Here is a 17307-nt window from a genome sequence, read left to right as displayed (position 1 = left end):
CCCAAAATGAGCCTTCAACTCATACTTATACACTCTCCATCCAACTGCATTTTGAAAGCCATAAATGTTGGGTCGGATTCAGCCCTTAAGGCTAAACTTGAGCCTTTGAAAGACTTCAAAAGCTGTACCAAATGCCCCAAAAGGCATGGCCTGATAATATCATCATAATTGCCCCTCATAAATGCAGTCATTATCTCCGAGCAGACTCCCAAAAGTCTCCAAAATGCAATAACTCTCTGGCCTTCAAGTCTTGTCAACACATGACTCATGTTACAACTTTGCAAAAATATCCTAAGATCCTTCTAATTATTTTAAAAGTAAAATAAATATCTTATTCTTATCATTAATATTAAATATTTTGTGATTTAATTATCTAGTCAATATTTATTAACATCAATTAGATAAATAAATCATAAATTGTTTAATATTTTAAATTAATAATATTTATTATAACATTTATAATTTATATTTCAATAAGTATTAATTGTATTAATAATGTTATTAAATTATAAGTTAAATCACTTAACATTATTAATCCGATTGATATTTATTGAATTATAAATTATAAAGTTTATAATAAATATTTAAAATTTAAAAAATAAATATTTATTTTACCTTAAAATAAAACTAAGGAAGGGACTTGGGATATTTTTTACTAAATCTTAGCAAAGTCATATGCAAATGCGAGAAGGCCCACGTATAGAAAAAGGGGACTCTCAGAAATATGAAAAATCCCTACAAAAATGATGGGAATAAGAAAGTTCTAGAGGTATCATGAATACCCTAAACCACATCAATCGCCTTCATTCCATACTATGCAAAATGCAAAAAAAAAAGAGCTCTAGCCGCCATGGAGGAAAATGAGGGTTTTGAGAGGAAAACCAGAGCCCTCCTATGCATTTTTTCCATCCCTTTTCTCTGCATTTGTTGGGTGCATCTTTGTTTAAGCTGCAATTCTTTGCTTGATGTTGTTGAAGACTTTGGACTCTTGACGTTTTCTGCATTCTTCATAAACATCTGGAGCCATGGACGCCTCTTCTGCGCTTCCTAAAGCAAGAGGTAATCTATTTGATTTTTTTTTACTGGATTTCATGACCCTCGCTGTTTGCTCTTTCAGTAATGATCTCCATTAAATTGTTTGCATGCATTTGAAGAACTTACCATTTTCGAACTTGTTGTTCTTATCATATTCGCTGAAAGTTTGAAGATGAAGTCATCATTGTGAGAGAGATTTACTGTATTGATGATTTGTTGGGTCCTTTATACATGTCGCCATGAAAGATTATTCACTATTAATGCAAAACCTGTTGACTGTTCATAACATATGCATTTCCGTTTTGCAATGTTGTCATACGAGTTTTTACTGGTTTTTTACCACCATGAATGAGCTTGCTAGTTGGTTCAGGATTTTAAAGATGTTGATCACTACTTAAAACAAAAAGAGGGTTTGTTAATTGTTTTTCCCCTTTCTTTCATTTCATGTAGTCTACAATAGCCTTCATTTCCTCCAAATAAATATATATGTATTTGCCTCTATCATCCATAACTCCATAGAGCTGACCCATTTTTTTCCAAGGCAAAGATCCGGTTGATGTAGTCCTGTGTACGGAGCTTGAACTCAGCAGCAAGATCTTCTAAAAGGACACATTTGTGCTTCTTGAATATTCAACAAAATCAAAGAGAAGACCTTGACCACCATGTTGCATTTCCTCTTTTGTTGTGCCTTCTGTATCAACTGAGAAGGCATCTTTCCATCTCTCAAATTCTACATTTGTAGCTTCTTCTTCTTTTGCCTTTTGTGCTTGTGATACTTCTTCTTTTCTGCGTTCTTCCGCTTCACGTTCCTCATCCATAAGTCTCCACAACCCCAAAGCATATTCTGTGTCTGGATATCTCCAGTAGGACTCAAGAAGGCACATGCAATCCTCACTTGTCAAATTATCCTTTATAGATACAAAATTAATTCTCATTTTTTCCTGTCCCCACAGTGCAATGCTTTAGGAATACGTGCTTGGAATAACTACTTTAAACAAAATAGCTTCATCTATACTAGCTTTTCTTTCTATGTTGCTTTCTATGTTTTGCTTCAAAGAAATGGAAGTGTAGACAGGCAGGATTTTTGATGTATTAATGTTTGTGACATGTATAACTACATCATAGGGAAACCATAGACCTGATTGAAGAAATTCTCCAAAGCAGCAACCATCATTATACTGGTACGGGTTCAGCAAAGTTGAGCCAACTCAATATTTACATCACTAATATGTGCAAAGCCTCCCCCGGATATTTTCATGAAAAGCACTCCTTAAAAATCTTCATTCTCACATTTGCATTGTGATAAAAGAGCCTGGGCCTTCAATTCAAACAACTTTTCAAAATGTGAACTGGTTAAAAGAAACTCATTTACCAAACACAATGAATTTGATGCATCTTCTAAATTTTGTGTGGTCAGTAGCTTTACTGCTTGAACCATCCTCTCTTCCACTTATGGTTTTTCTTTTGTTACTGTTGTATTATCTTCCATTTTTGTGATATTTGAACTAGTATATCATGAGGTTTGAGCACGGGCTCGTGACACTCATAAACTATCTTTCTGTGATTTGCATCTGAACATTTAGAGTATTGTTTTTGAGATCAATATGCTTACGCTTGATTATAATGAAAGGTTTCATATCAGGAATAATATGTCCCTTTAACATTATATTTTCTGATTTTTTGCATTAAAGCACTTAGAATTCATTCTGTTGTTTTTATATGTATTCAGAATAGGAAATATATAGCATGTGTGGGTACATAGTTGGTAATAACCAGTCATTGCTTAGATCTTTTAAGATTTAACCCCATTTTTCCCATGCAATAGAATGAACATCACAGAGCTATCAGATCGAGAGTTGGACCAAGAGCGGCAATAAAGATCACATAACTAGTCAAAGCTTGAAAGGCAATGACTAGTTACCTCTGACTCTACTTCATTGTGCTATGTTCTTCTTATTTTTAATATGTATAGAAGCAGTAGTCAGACTCACGGCTTGTGTGAGATTTTCATTTCCAGCATTTTTATATTCATCTTGGCACACAATGAATAACACTTATGCATTTTGCCTTCATACTAAAATTTTAAAAGTGTGCAAAATTTTAGTAACAGTAACAACCTCATGTATGTAGTCATCCTAACCGCTTTGTGCTAGTTCCTACTATAGTGGAGTGTGGGCACCTAACATGCCAAACGACGCTCTGAACCTCCCTAGGCATGGTAACATGCCAATATCCCAAATATATTGTGTGTTGATTAAGTAACCATATTTTATTTAGTTTGATTGTATTAAGTAACAACCTCATGTATGTAGTCGTCCCAGTCGCTTTGTGCTGGTTCCTGCAGCAAATGCTACTCCACATCTTTACCCATACATACCCAACTATCTCACTAAGTGATGAGTGTCCGAAGACATGCAATTTCCCACCTCAACCCTCATGATAAACCAACACTCACCAGAGCACCTCTCGGTGGTAAGAGTCTCTCAAGATTCGGTAGGCACATATAAAAAAACCATGCACATGATAGGGCATGCCATGCTCACGAATATAGAACTAGGGTTGGATGAGAAAACAAAGACTTAATGGTGAAATATAAAGAAAAAAGAGATTGGATTGGGTAATCAAACAATTAACCAACTCCAACTCCATTCCATACTTTAAACGTCCAAAATCTAGACAACACTAAAAAATTTCAGCGAAGTAAATTTCCACCCAAAAGAAAAGTATAACAAAAAACTGTAAGATTAAAAACCCATTGAGCAAAAATGCTCAAACAAGCAGATATCCAATAAAAAATAACTTTCAAAAAAGCTCATATAAATGGCCAGCATTTTTGTTCATCAACTTGCATTTAAAACCCTCCAAAAATAGGAAAATGCACGTGGAATCCCAACCAGAATAACCCATTGAACAAAAAAAAGCTCTTAGCCTAATCAAGCAAGAATTGAAACTAAAACTTTCATAACAGAATTTTAAATGCAAACCCTACCTCACAAACAAATGAGCATCCAAGAAACTGAATGAGAGAGGAATAAAAGCAAAGATGCTGCCAAATCTACCAAGAAGCTCGGTAAACAATGGCCTACCTACTGCCAATACTTTGCAACAAACCTTGTTGAATTCTATCGGATAGAACTCCCAGATCTAGCAAAATAGTAATCCTTGGGAAGAGGGTTTCAAAAATCTCCAAACTTGCTCTCCAAAAATAAAATTCACCAAGTATGCATAATGAAATATAGAAAGGCAAAATTTTGCTTTATAGAGAAAATTTGCCCAAAAGGATAAAATTGGGAGAATTTAATATAATTTCTAAAAATTAAAAACTTTATTAAAATCCATCGCTTAAGTTCGTCAAAACAGACTTAAGTGATTGAAGATAGATGAATTGGATCTCGCCATTAGAACTGCTCACATGAATAAATCATCTACTCACTAAAATAAAATAAAAAATTAATTAATTTAAAATAATTTCCAATAGTGGCATGTTGTGATGGTTAAGTTGTTGAGTTGTTATCCTTGCCATCAAGGTTCGAATCTAATGGGGATGAGGTCCCCCATTTGTGGCCTCACTGGTTCATAGCTCCAGGTCAAAAGTGTTTACCCCTCTTTAAAAAGAATTAATTAAAAATAATATTTAATTAAGACCCAAAAATCTGAATGATCCAAAAGATTTGGAAAATCCATCCACATCCAACTGGTTGAAAACCAAAAAGGTTAAATCAAGCAAAAATCCTACAGAGACATAAACGTAGAGATCCTAAGCAAATCTAGAAACACAAATGTAATCTAGACAGTTGGTCTAAACACAAGGAAAATTGAGTTATCTCTAAGAACTAGAAGATAATCTAATATATAACAAGAAAGATACATTGCCCATACCGGAGGCAATTCTGGTTCAAGGGAATGGTCAAATCACTATCCCCAATGTCATTGTCGAAGCTAGAAATCTTGCACACTTTCACAGCCCGTCAAGTGTAATGGTACAAATATCAAAGCCTAAGCAACATGTATAATCAGCATAGATATCCATGTAGAACATATCTACTAAACCACCTATGCATAAACTCTATAACACGATATCTCAAATGCCACAACACTCACATTAGGTAGGTAAAATAGTACACAACATATCAAAATGCATCTAATGTACCACAACATATTTCCAAGATGAATCCAGATATCTAAACAACATAATCCACCAGATACATAACATGAAATAAGGTACATAACACATAAACTATCATATAGCAATATTCAGATACTGAACTATAAAGCAAATGTCATCCATATGAAATAATAACATAATGGTCATCAGTAGAGTATCTCAGGTATCTCTAAGAACAAAATGGACTACTATAGTAGAATGACAACATGAGAGGCACTACTAAAGGCACTTAAAATGAATAAGTTAATATGGTCAAACACATTACTAACTAGTGCTACAGAAACCTAGTCCAGTGTAGCAAGATAATAATACATAGTGCAATCTTTGTACACATTTCAGGGTGATCATGGAACAATATCATGATACCACATCAATCCTGGTAACCATTGGCATAAACCTCAGTGAAACCATCTAACACATCATAAACTCATAATTCATCCATAAGCATAATCAAAGCAACTGATACAGTTATAGAAATCTAATCACCTCAAGGGTGTAGACCATTCATGGTCCCAAACCCAATCTCTTCACAAAGAAAGATCAACAAGGTTACATACATCAAGATGACTTACAAAAATCAAATGGGAGAGGCACTACATCATCCCCCCCAAAGACTAGGCTTACTCTTGGAAGCCTACAATCTAAGAATAGAAATCAAACATACCAAGAGAAAAATCAAAACCAAGCAAAAGGAATGACTCAACAACCACTCCACAAGTCAAACTCAAATCACTCCTCCAACATTCAAAAACCATACTGTCCACCCCCAAATGGGTTAACCACAAGAGAAAAGGTGTCACACTGACACAAGGTCCTTCTACAAGAAACTACCAATGCACTAGGAAAATCTATCTAGCCATAGAGTCAATCACTACAAGGCAAGGAAAAATCCACTTTACCTCATCAACAGTTGCCCAACTACAACATGCACCTACCAAGTGACCACAAAACAAGGTTAACACACTACACTCTTACAACAAAAGTTGGAATCATGGGGAATAACCATCCCAAATTCCCAAGAATACTATCATACTACCCATGAGCATCCTTGAAACCATGTAAACTCACCCTTTTGATCATAGAGGATGACAATTTACTAAAAAAAATTGCACACTCCAAAGGCTACCTTCCACAACTAACCACCAAGTGTAGGAGCACTTAATCTCTATGATACAAAAATCTCAACTATCGCTAGGAACTAGGGTTACTTAACCCAAACAAACAAGATATCTCCTTTCCACAAGGTTGCAAATAATTTCATCCATGGACAAAATCATGTAATAACTTCATACCAACTCACAAGATGGTAGCATGTGTCCAACGATGCCATGTCCCTCCCACAACATGTTGGGAAAACTACACCCAACCTACTACTAAACTCAATCTCTAGCCTCAAGTCAATGTAAACGAACAACTTGACTGAGACAATCCTTTTGAAGTTACCACATTAGGGAGAAAGAAACTACAGAGTATTGGGACTGAGAGGGAGACTCTCTCAACCTCTTCTCTAAATCAGCCCAAGACGCATTAGGGAAACTCACAATTCCACTAACCATCAACATACTCAACCAACACTAATTGAGTTGATGGCATAACCATCCCAACCTACTTTCTCAAGAGAGGCAAGGATACAGAGATGCGCTAAAGCCAACATCCAAAAGGAGAATCTAGACTCACCAATAGAACCGAGTCATTCCCAAATGACAAGGGCAACATCAACCTCAAGCAAGGAACACTCACAGTCTACGCTTCACCTCACAACAGTGGATTGGTGTTATTGCAAACACACAAACCCAAGCACGAATCCCAACTAAGAACCTAGAAGATTAAGATGATTGTTAACTTCCCTTTTAAGAATTAACATGAAGGGTTAAACTTCTCCAATGACCATAAATAAGATATGCCATGATTGAATTGGCCTCTACTCAATAAAGGGTACTTGGAACATCAATTTGCATCTTCTGAAGTGCGAAAGAGTGCATGTTGTTCCCTAGATTACATTTGCATTAGCACACTCTCGTGCGAGGTTTCTCACATAACCAAGCGAGATAATGCAAAGTCCGAGGTGAGCAGATGCATGCCAATATGTTTACTCACATGAAAGTCCACATCAACACAAAAATTACCGTCACTTTGGAGGCCAAACTATCATGCCTGAACTCTGATTGACTCCATTTGAAATGCGTCAAAAAAATATCAATGAGGCCTATAACAGGATGGAGTTTAGAGAGTCCTAAGTCCTAAGACCTTGAGTTGAGTCACCTATCAAGATAAAACATCAAAGGCGAACTCAGACAGTTTGGTTACCAAGACAAGCAACGAACACAACGTCCAAAACATCCAAGGAGCACACATGCCCCAAATCAACATAAAGCATGAGATGAAAGATAATTCACCCATTGAAACCAATATTACTTCTCTTTCATTATTTCATTAGTTAAACATAACACAAGCATTAATACACAATGAACTTGAAAGATTTTTGAGCAAGGGTTTAAGAGTCACCATAAACAAGTACATATATTTTCAAATTTCTTTCTAGAATAACATTACAATTAATCATCATTTAAACCATCCAATTATATTAACAACTTCACATCTATCACAAACACACAGTATGTTCTCTGTGATATTATCCCTTGTACATACTACCAGAGGTTCGAAATGAACGTGATAGAGTCACAACGCAAGACTTGGGCAGCAATTAAACACATGTAGAATAGTCACCATGAAACCAAAATAAAAAAACCCAAATGGGGAAGTTATCAATTTCAATAGTAAATCACGAAAGAGCTCATTTCAAGAATAAGTCAAGTGTGACAATAGCCACAAAGAGAATAATAGAGAAATTTTGATGACTAGTCCAAGAAAAGAAAAATACTAAAAACAAATGCTAGCCCAACAACATGAGGAAAGTACCTCCAGCCAAAGAAAATAAGGCATCAATCACATCACATTACATGTGATGATCGAGAACAGTCTCACAAGAGGGATCATCACCACACAATGATAAGGAATATATTATCCTAGCAATGCTAGGAACACACTCACACACATCAAGCAATATACCTTCAATAACTTCATGCATATGCAGACTACAATAATTTCCTTAACTATTTTCCATCCAATGCAACAATTAAATACCCATCAATTTTTAATACAATTTTTATAAGCTTAAGAAGCAATCAGTTTGGGGACAAGTCATTCACCCAAAGGATTTTAATAGAAAACCTACTACTTTGCAATGATTCGCAATAAAAACTTATTTCTTAATGAAAGAAAACATTTCATTACTATATTGACACAACAGAGAGTCACAGATAATATTCACTTATTTACTTACAAAAAGGAGAAAACAAGGAAAATAATGTAGCTTACTGCACAAGAAGAAACAAAAAGAGGCACTCAAACCCAACACATGGACACCAATTAGTGGCTCTATCCAATAGGATCACACAAGTAACCAACCATACTAAGGCACATCAATTCCATCTACAAACAAGGAAAGACTCACTTCTCCTCAAACTGCTCAAGTTGCATCTATTGGACAAGCAAGTCCAACCCAAGTAGATACCTAAGCAATGAGCTCTCACAGAGAAACTCACTCACACAATCACAACATCAACCATATGGGCAACATATACACAAAGATCCCAATGTTTGAACATGGGCTCTGATACTAGATGTAATGCCCCACTCGACGATCCTTGGAAAAAAAGGATTAAACAAGTCCAACCTTTTCTTTTGTTAAAGTAAAGTACAATAACATCAATATGCGACAACATAAGCAATGGAAGACTAACAACATAAAATTATTCCAAGAACCCCAAGCATCATAACTAACAAACACGCTCAATTAACGAAACATAAACTATCTAAGTGTGCTTAACTTGCAATGTTTGTTTCATGTCTAACATTAGATTACAAGATTCATTTAAAAAGCACAAAATTAATTCCTACACATGCTAAAATGACGAAAGAATGAACTTCATTATGAGCATAAAGGAATACTGAAACATCAACCTTCACACTAGGGAGTACCAGAATAATAATGATAAGGCTAAGACACTCGTAAGCATAAATGCATCCAAGATATAACTAACATGACTAAATCACTGAAGTAAAACATCTAATCTCAGCATCTACATATGTACATTTATAAACCAATAAGAGCATAAGCAACCATACTGAAATAACATTGCAATGATATATAACATGAACTAACAGGCAATCCACACAACCTATCGAAGTGCACATTTCTACCCAACACAGTCATAGCTTCATAAGACATCACATCCTCAGCCGGCCCCAACGCACAAGATATTCCATACCACCTAATATGTGGCCCTAAGTTGGAATTCTCATTGTTCAAATGTAGTGATCAAAAGAACTCTACAGGTCTAATATACTACAATAACACAAAAGCATCTATGAAAATGTGTGTACAATATCACTACGATGTAACATACATCATAATGAAACATACTCCTACGACACACCTCTCAAGTGGTGCATCACATAGAACAAGCAACATCTACCAAGCAAGAAACCACATGCAACCAAGTAGATAAGCAATAATCACAAGAGAACTCACAATGCCTAAACACAAGGTGTCAAGTGAACGAACAACACCAAAAAAAACTTGTGCATCGGTCCAATGTTGTAATGAAGATAACTGTGTGTTGGATGGATAGAGATCCGACCAAGTAGAGAATAGTCACATATGGCTTACACACATGCCAAGCAGTAACAAGTATTGAAGACAATCTAAGACAATGCATAGATCGGGTCCTAGTCAAAGCCTCTAAGATACTATGATGGGGCTGTAGTGGAGTGTGGGCACGTAACATGCCAAATGAAGCTTCGAACCTCCCTAGGCATTGCAACACACCAAATGATGATCCGAACATCCCAAATATATTGTGTTGAGTAAGTAACCATATTTTATTTAGTTTGATCTTATTAAGTAACAACCTCATGTATGTAGTCATCCCAACCACTTTGTGCTAGTTCTTGCAACAAAGGCCACTCCACATCTTTACCCATACATACCCAACTATCTCACCAAGTGGTGAGTATTTGAAGACATGCAATTTCACACCCCAACCCTCATGATAAACCAACACTCATCGGAGCACATCTTAGTGGTAAAAATCTCTCAAGATTCATTAGGCACATATAAAGGAACTGTGCATGTGACAGGGTACGTCATGCTCATGAATATAGAACTAGGGTTGGATAATTAATGTTATACTAAGTTGTGTTATTTTTTTTATTACTAAATAATTAATGTTAGATAAACCATTAGTCATTTTATATTGTTGTAAAATTTGTATTACAAATATCTTAAAATTATTTATTGAAATATCAATTTTGTTGTAATCATATTTAAGGAAGATATAATGGACAATCTAATTGGCATGAAGGTTGAAATGTGCTCTTCTGAAGAAGGGTGTCAGGTTGAATGGTTTAAGCGCATAATAATAGGAATTGTGCATTTTAGAGATGATACAACTTTTTTATTTTCAGCACGATCATTTTGTTATAGATGAGTGGACTAAATAACCACTTGTGGAGCAAGTTACTATACATTGTATTAGAACCCTACCACCTGCCATTCTGTTATCAAGACATATACATGTGGGGGACTCTATTGAAGTGAGTTAGTTTCTAAATTTTATTCATCTAATTGGTGGCAAGGGATTGTCCAGGCTACATTTCAAACCCCACTAAGCCATGAAGAATTCTATGAAGTTTATTTTCCAGACACTAACTTTGAAACTATATTCACGGTCAAACTTGTGTCTAGGGTTGGATTGGGTAGATGGCGAATGGAGGCCTCGACAATGGAACTGATTTGTTGTTTAACCTTTCTACTTTCCATTCTATAATCTTATAGATGATGATATCATTCATTGGTATTGTTAATTTTGTTTTGTAAAAGAGAGAAGGTTTTTTTGGATTTTACCACTATGTAATTGTTGTCTACAAATATGAGGTGTTTCTCATATTATTGCAAAATTGCAAAGCTCTTTTTATTGTACATTGTGGGTTAGTTTCTAAATTTTATTCATCTAATTCTTATTAATTTTTGTATAAATTTGTGTTATCTTCAACAAAGAAATATACATATAAGGATCGCATTTAACTCCATATTTCATTTATATTATTTAAGTCCATGTTTAAATATGAACACCACCTACATACATACATTTATTTAACATAATTATTTACTTGAGATTGTAATGCATTAGTTCGCAAAAAAACCACATCTTTCATTTATTTTGCTGACATCACTCTATTGTTTAATATAATTAGCTATGGTGGGGCTACAATTGAACTTTCAATCAGAGGAAGAGAGAATAAAATACCAAAGAGAATGTAATAAACAATACCAAAGAGACTATTGTAGAAATCAAAGATAACAAGTGATAGAAGCTCAAATAGATGAACAAAGGACATAGCATAACCAAGTTGATAGAGAGAGACGTGTTAGGGGAAGGGCTCAAGAAATAGTGGAAGAATTAGAAATCCAACATAAAGATGGAAGAAATGTAGAAAGAGATAGACAACGTCAAAATATTCCACAAAACCTCCTTCAAAATAAAGCAGAACATGAGCGTCAAGTAAATGATGCCCAAGCAACTAAAAGGCACAACCGACAATGTAATGGAAATATTCAGTTAGACATTGAACATAGAAATTACAGCTTAGTACAACGAGTTTCTGCAACCCCAGAGCATGAATTTTTTTTGAGAATGAATGATGGTGTTAAAGGAATTATGGAAAATGTTGCAAACCCAAGTGGTCTTCTTGATAGTGAATTTAGAAGATTTCAGATGGAGCTTAGGCATCAAATAGATAGTTTGAAGACTCCAAATATGTGTCATCATTTTCGAGAATCATATCCTTTTATGAAAGTTAATCATACTTTTTAAGGTCCTATATGTAACAGGTGTCGACAAGAGAGAGGTATCCATAGATTTTCTTCTCTAAACTGTATGGATCCTGGGTCATAGCCATAAGTGCTTGCAAATTTGACCCAAGTTGAAGAGATTTTGATTGCACATGTTAGTTCCATACTTCAAGTTACACATGCAACTATTGATCAATACAAGTACAAGGGACACACTATATATTTTCCCCAACATGTAGAAGAAGTATCCAAAGTTTTGCCACATTCAATTGTCAAGTTGCCCATAATTATTGTCTATAGACAAGATCAACGTGGCACCTATTATAACTTTACTATAAATATGGAGCATGTGTACAGAGCATTAAGGTACAAAGTAGAAAATGATCCATTTATGTAGATATTACAATCGATGAAGGTGCTCTTAATGAGTTGACCCAAAATTGTGATGATAATAATTTTAATAGGTTGAAGATAGTGCATATGGAGTTTGATTCTGATGCAAATGAGGTAAGTTTTATTGGTCCACTCATGGAGGCAGATGAAGGTAATATACTTGACCATACTACATCTATGGCCTCTTGACCACCCAATGCTCAAAGGGAAATGGAATTAATTCATGCATGGGTGAACAATCTGGATTCAATTTCATCTCAATTAATTGAATGACCAGCTATAGGTGCATCTCCTATCAATGAATAAGTTACATTGGGATTGTTAGATATGGCTTTTCCAACATTGTTTCCTGATGGAAAATGTGACTAGTTAGAACCAAGAATAAAACAAGTTTATCTTCATGAATTCACTAAGCATTTGATTTGGTATAGGGATCATTGTTTTGGTAAACATCCAAGGTTCAAATATTTTATGACAAACATGATAATATGACATCATCCGCAAAGTTCATCAAATGTATTTCTAAAAGGTATTTACAAGATTTACCAATTACAATCAATAAGTTACATGAACATATGGAAAGTATGCCACATAGTAATTTGGCTGATAGATTGATGAGATTTTGAACGACTCTATGAGGCACAAGGTTGTATTGACCTAAATGCAAAGGTGAATTGATAGACTTGCTTCACCAAGTAGGAACTCCTACAATTTTTTTTGCATTAAGTGTAGCAAACATGCAGTGGCCTGATTTACATGCATTAATGCTTGGGACACAGCCAAGTGATCCACAGGAGACTAAAAAATGGAGAAGACAAAATGTCATTGAATATTCTCATATTGTTGCACATTACATGCATCCTAGATATACAATGTTTAGAAAATAAATACTTCAAAAGGATATGAAAGTCAAAGAATTTTGGTGTAGATATGAGTGGAAACACCAAGGTTCACCTCATGTGCATGGATTCCTATGGTTGGAAGGAGCACTAAACATGGACAATATCGATTGGGAAAATGAGGAAGAGAGGAAAAGTGTTGAAAGATATTTTCATTCTATTATTCATGCATGGAATCCTAGACATGATACACACCAAAGAAATATACAAGTATGTTTTGAATTATATGATCCCATATCTCACTATGTTATGATTCTTAAAAAATTATTTAACCACAAATTTTATTAATAACTAACTATAATGTCTACAACTATTTTTAGTTTTTTCAACATCTTGGTCAACATCCATGTCTCAAAAATATTGCACAACTAGCACAGAAGGATATTGATCAAGACTATGAAGAGATATTTAACTGTGTCGAAAGACACATTCTCTATAAGGAGGGTGCATGCTTACATAAAAAGAGGGGAAGAATGGTTTGTAGGTAATTGTTGTGTGAATTTAAAGATTTGTGTCCATATAATACATAAACTATTTAGGTGCATCAATAAAAACTTATAATTTTATTCCTCCCAGGTATAATGCTCCTTGGTTGGTCAATTTGGGTGGGTCTAGATTATATGAGGATGTAGAAACTAGTGAAAAAAAAAATTGAGCTAGAAAGAAGTGATGATAGAGTTAACACACATAATCGACACATCTTACAACTCTAGAGAGCTAATGTTGATTGGCAACCCATACTTTCTAGACATGTAGTTATCAATTATATTGTAAAGTATGCTTCAAAAGCCGAAAGAAGTTCTAAAACATATCATCAAATGTTGATGCATTTATCAAACTTGGAAAATATTGATGATCTTGCAACAAGGGCATACAGAAAGCTTCTCGCAGAAATAATTATAGAAAGAGACATTGGAGCTCAGGAAACATGTCATATGTTGTTAGAGCTTCCATTGGTTGAGTGTAGCAGAAAGTTTGTTAATTTAAATGTTTCACGTGAAGTTTTCAAGCCTATAACAATTAATATAGAGAATAATGAGGAAGATCATACAAAATATTTTATATAGGGTTATAAATCAAGACCCCTTTGTATGGAAGGTATAACATTAATTGATGCAACAAGATCTTGGATTTACAATCCTAAAAAAAAGAGGAGATAACAAATGGGGGACAAGAGAAATAGTAGCTATAGTTAGAGTTTTCCCAAGGTTTATATTGATTCCTCCACGAGACTCCAACAAATGAGTTGAATTTTGTTCATTTGAATTGTTGCTCTACAAACCTTTTCATGGCATTGAAAGGGACATTGGTGATAGTGATGTTGCTATAGTGGCCAACTGGGAGTCACTCCATTATACTTTGGGGCATGTTCAATGAGCAAAACCAATAGAAAATGATGAAGTTGGAAGTGACTCAGATATAGAAGATATTGTACGTGCTCAAGAGAATACTACAAAGCATGAATGGGAAATCATATCCAGATTGCATCGTAGTCAACATATGCAAGTTTCTGAAATAGACATATTGGCAAGAAGGGATATTGATAGGAATACAAACTGGTGTATTGAATATCAATGTAAAGATAATACTATTGCAGCTATCAACTTCATTGATGAAATGAAGAAGCATGAATGCCTCATGTATGATGACATTCCACAATGCATCAACATTTCAACTCTTAGTGGAAAGCAAAAAAAGGCCATTGACATTATTATGACACGTTACCATAGCAATCAGGTGGGGAACCCTCTATGTATGATAATTCAAGGAACTGTAGGAACAGGAAAATCTTATATAATTGGTGCCATCAGTCAATCTCTTCGTATGGCTACAATGCCAAATCCTTCTCCACTTCTATTACTTGCACTGACTAGAGTAGTAGTAGCTTTCAAAATAGGAGCTTCAACAATTCATTCAAAACTATGAATACCATTAAAAGATTTTACTCAACTAGAGAGGACATGACTTTACAAGTTTTCAAGAAAAAATGGCTCACATTAGATATATTTTGATTGATAAAATGAGTTTCATTGGTCAAAACTTGCTGGAAAATATAGATTCCCATCTCAGACAAGAATTCCCAAAAAATGTTGACAGAAGTTATGCAGGTAAAGCTTTTATTCTGGTTAAGTATATTATTGTGAACTAATATTTATACATATTACAACCCATATGTAATATTGTTAATACTTTTTTCAACCTTTATTTTCTTTCTTTCTAGTCAATCTATTATTTTGGTTGGTGATCTTGGTCAATTACCTCTAGTCAATGATAAACCAACATATGCTAGCTGAAGGAGAGCTAAATTATTGTGGAAATAATTCAAAATAATATTTTCATTAGATAAAATATTTAGGCGAGATGGTCAGAACAAAGATCAAGAAAGATTCTGTGAGCTTCTAACAATTTGAGATATGTGAATCCTAAGATAGATTACTAGAAACTTCTTATGATGAGGATCTTTGTACGGCTTGATGCTCCAATGAATGATGACTTTAACAAAGAAGTATATTTTTTCTCAACCAATGAGAATGTCCACAATCATAATAGGAGAATGTTGCACTCTTTGGGGCATCTTGTTGCACATAGTCTTGCAACTAAGACATGGAATGCTGACATAGTTCAAGATGGTTCAACTGATGAACTTGATCTAGAGTTATTAATTAGTAAAGATTACAAGGTGATGTTGACTACAAATCTTTGGATAGAAGCTAGCCTTGTCAGTGGAGCTTTCAGATATATTCAGAGTATTGTTTATAGACTAGGAACTAGTCCTCCTGAACCACTAGCCTATGTCACTGTTGAATTTGATAATTATTTCGGAATACCATTTGAAGACTACCATCCAAAAGTAGTTCCTCTAGCTCCATTACAGAGGAGAAGAACCTTCCAACTACCATTAAGATTGGCATGGGCATTAACAATTCACAAATCATAGGGACTAACTCTTCCAAAAAGAAACAATTGATATAGGTCCAAAGGAAAGTGTTGGATTAACACTTGTGGCTATTTCTCATGTAAAGTCTATAGAAGGATTAAGAATAATGCCACCATTTACATATGACTACTATGAAAAAATGAAAAGTGGGAAGCAACTTTCAAATAGGAAGGTAGAGGAAATGAGATTGAGAAGCCTTGAACATCAATGATGTAATAATGAATTACTTTTGTGAAAATGCATAATTAATTATTCTTCTATTTTGTGTCAAATTTTTGCTTTATTAGTTTCAAACAATGCACTGGTACTAGATGTTACAAAATTATGTTTTGTTATTCTTTAATGTCTATGAATGATCATTATAATGCCATGTTTCCATACGCAAAATTTCATTGCAATTTTCAATGCAATATGGTTTTTAAATTGATATAATCTACACTTCATAATGTTACTTCATGTATTATGTTATGGTAAAGAAATAATTTCAAATTTATATCCCTCCAATTAAGTATCATTTTCATAATTCTAATTTTAAATTTATGTCATGTTTTGTTTCAGCTATGGCAGCTTCAGACAAAGAATCAAGGATCATTAACATGAGCCCAACATCTTCCACGGGCTCAAATCATTTTGTTGAGACAGAGTTTGATATGTGCAAGTGGATAAATAAATAGTGTTGTATAACTATGCTCTTAGCTCTTGAGAATGCAGCTCTGGCAATTGATGATGTACAAGAAGTTGAGATAATTGACATCGAAGATGTTGCAAGATTTGTCTGTAATGCATCTGCAAAAGTAGATGTGTTTCCATCCATGATGAAAGAAGTGTACAATGATCATTTAACAAAGGAAGGTCTCAATACAAATTTTATCTCTGAAGAATATGTGATGTAGTTACATCGTTATGGAGAAATGTTTTCCATGTAGCGAATTAATATCTTCCAATTTTATCATTTTATTTT

The 17307-nt window shown here is 34.5% G+C and overlaps 1 long non-coding RNA gene across 1 annotated transcript; it reads left to right on the top strand.

Annotated features, from left to right (window-relative positions):
• The first annotated feature begins 685 nt into the window (after positions 1-685).
• LOC149558338 (uncharacterized) lies at positions 686-3115 on the top strand. The gene is made up of 2 exons (XR_016365016.1): positions 686-1059; positions 2861-3115. It is a non-coding gene; the product is annotated as an uncharacterized LOC149558338 (long non-coding RNA).
• The last annotated feature ends 14192 nt before the right edge of the window (positions 3116-17307 follow it).

The sequence above is a fragment of the Cupressus sempervirens genome, chromosome 5 (genome assembly GCF_028749045.1).
Source record: "Cupressus sempervirens isolate cs-2001-9-10 chromosome 5, ASM2874904v1, whole genome shotgun sequence".
In the NCBI taxonomy this organism is placed as follows: Eukaryota; Viridiplantae; Streptophyta; class Pinopsida; order Cupressales; family Cupressaceae; genus Cupressus; species Cupressus sempervirens.
The sequence above is the reverse complement of the archived record's forward strand: the minus strand, read 5'-3'. Positions and strand labels throughout refer to the sequence as shown.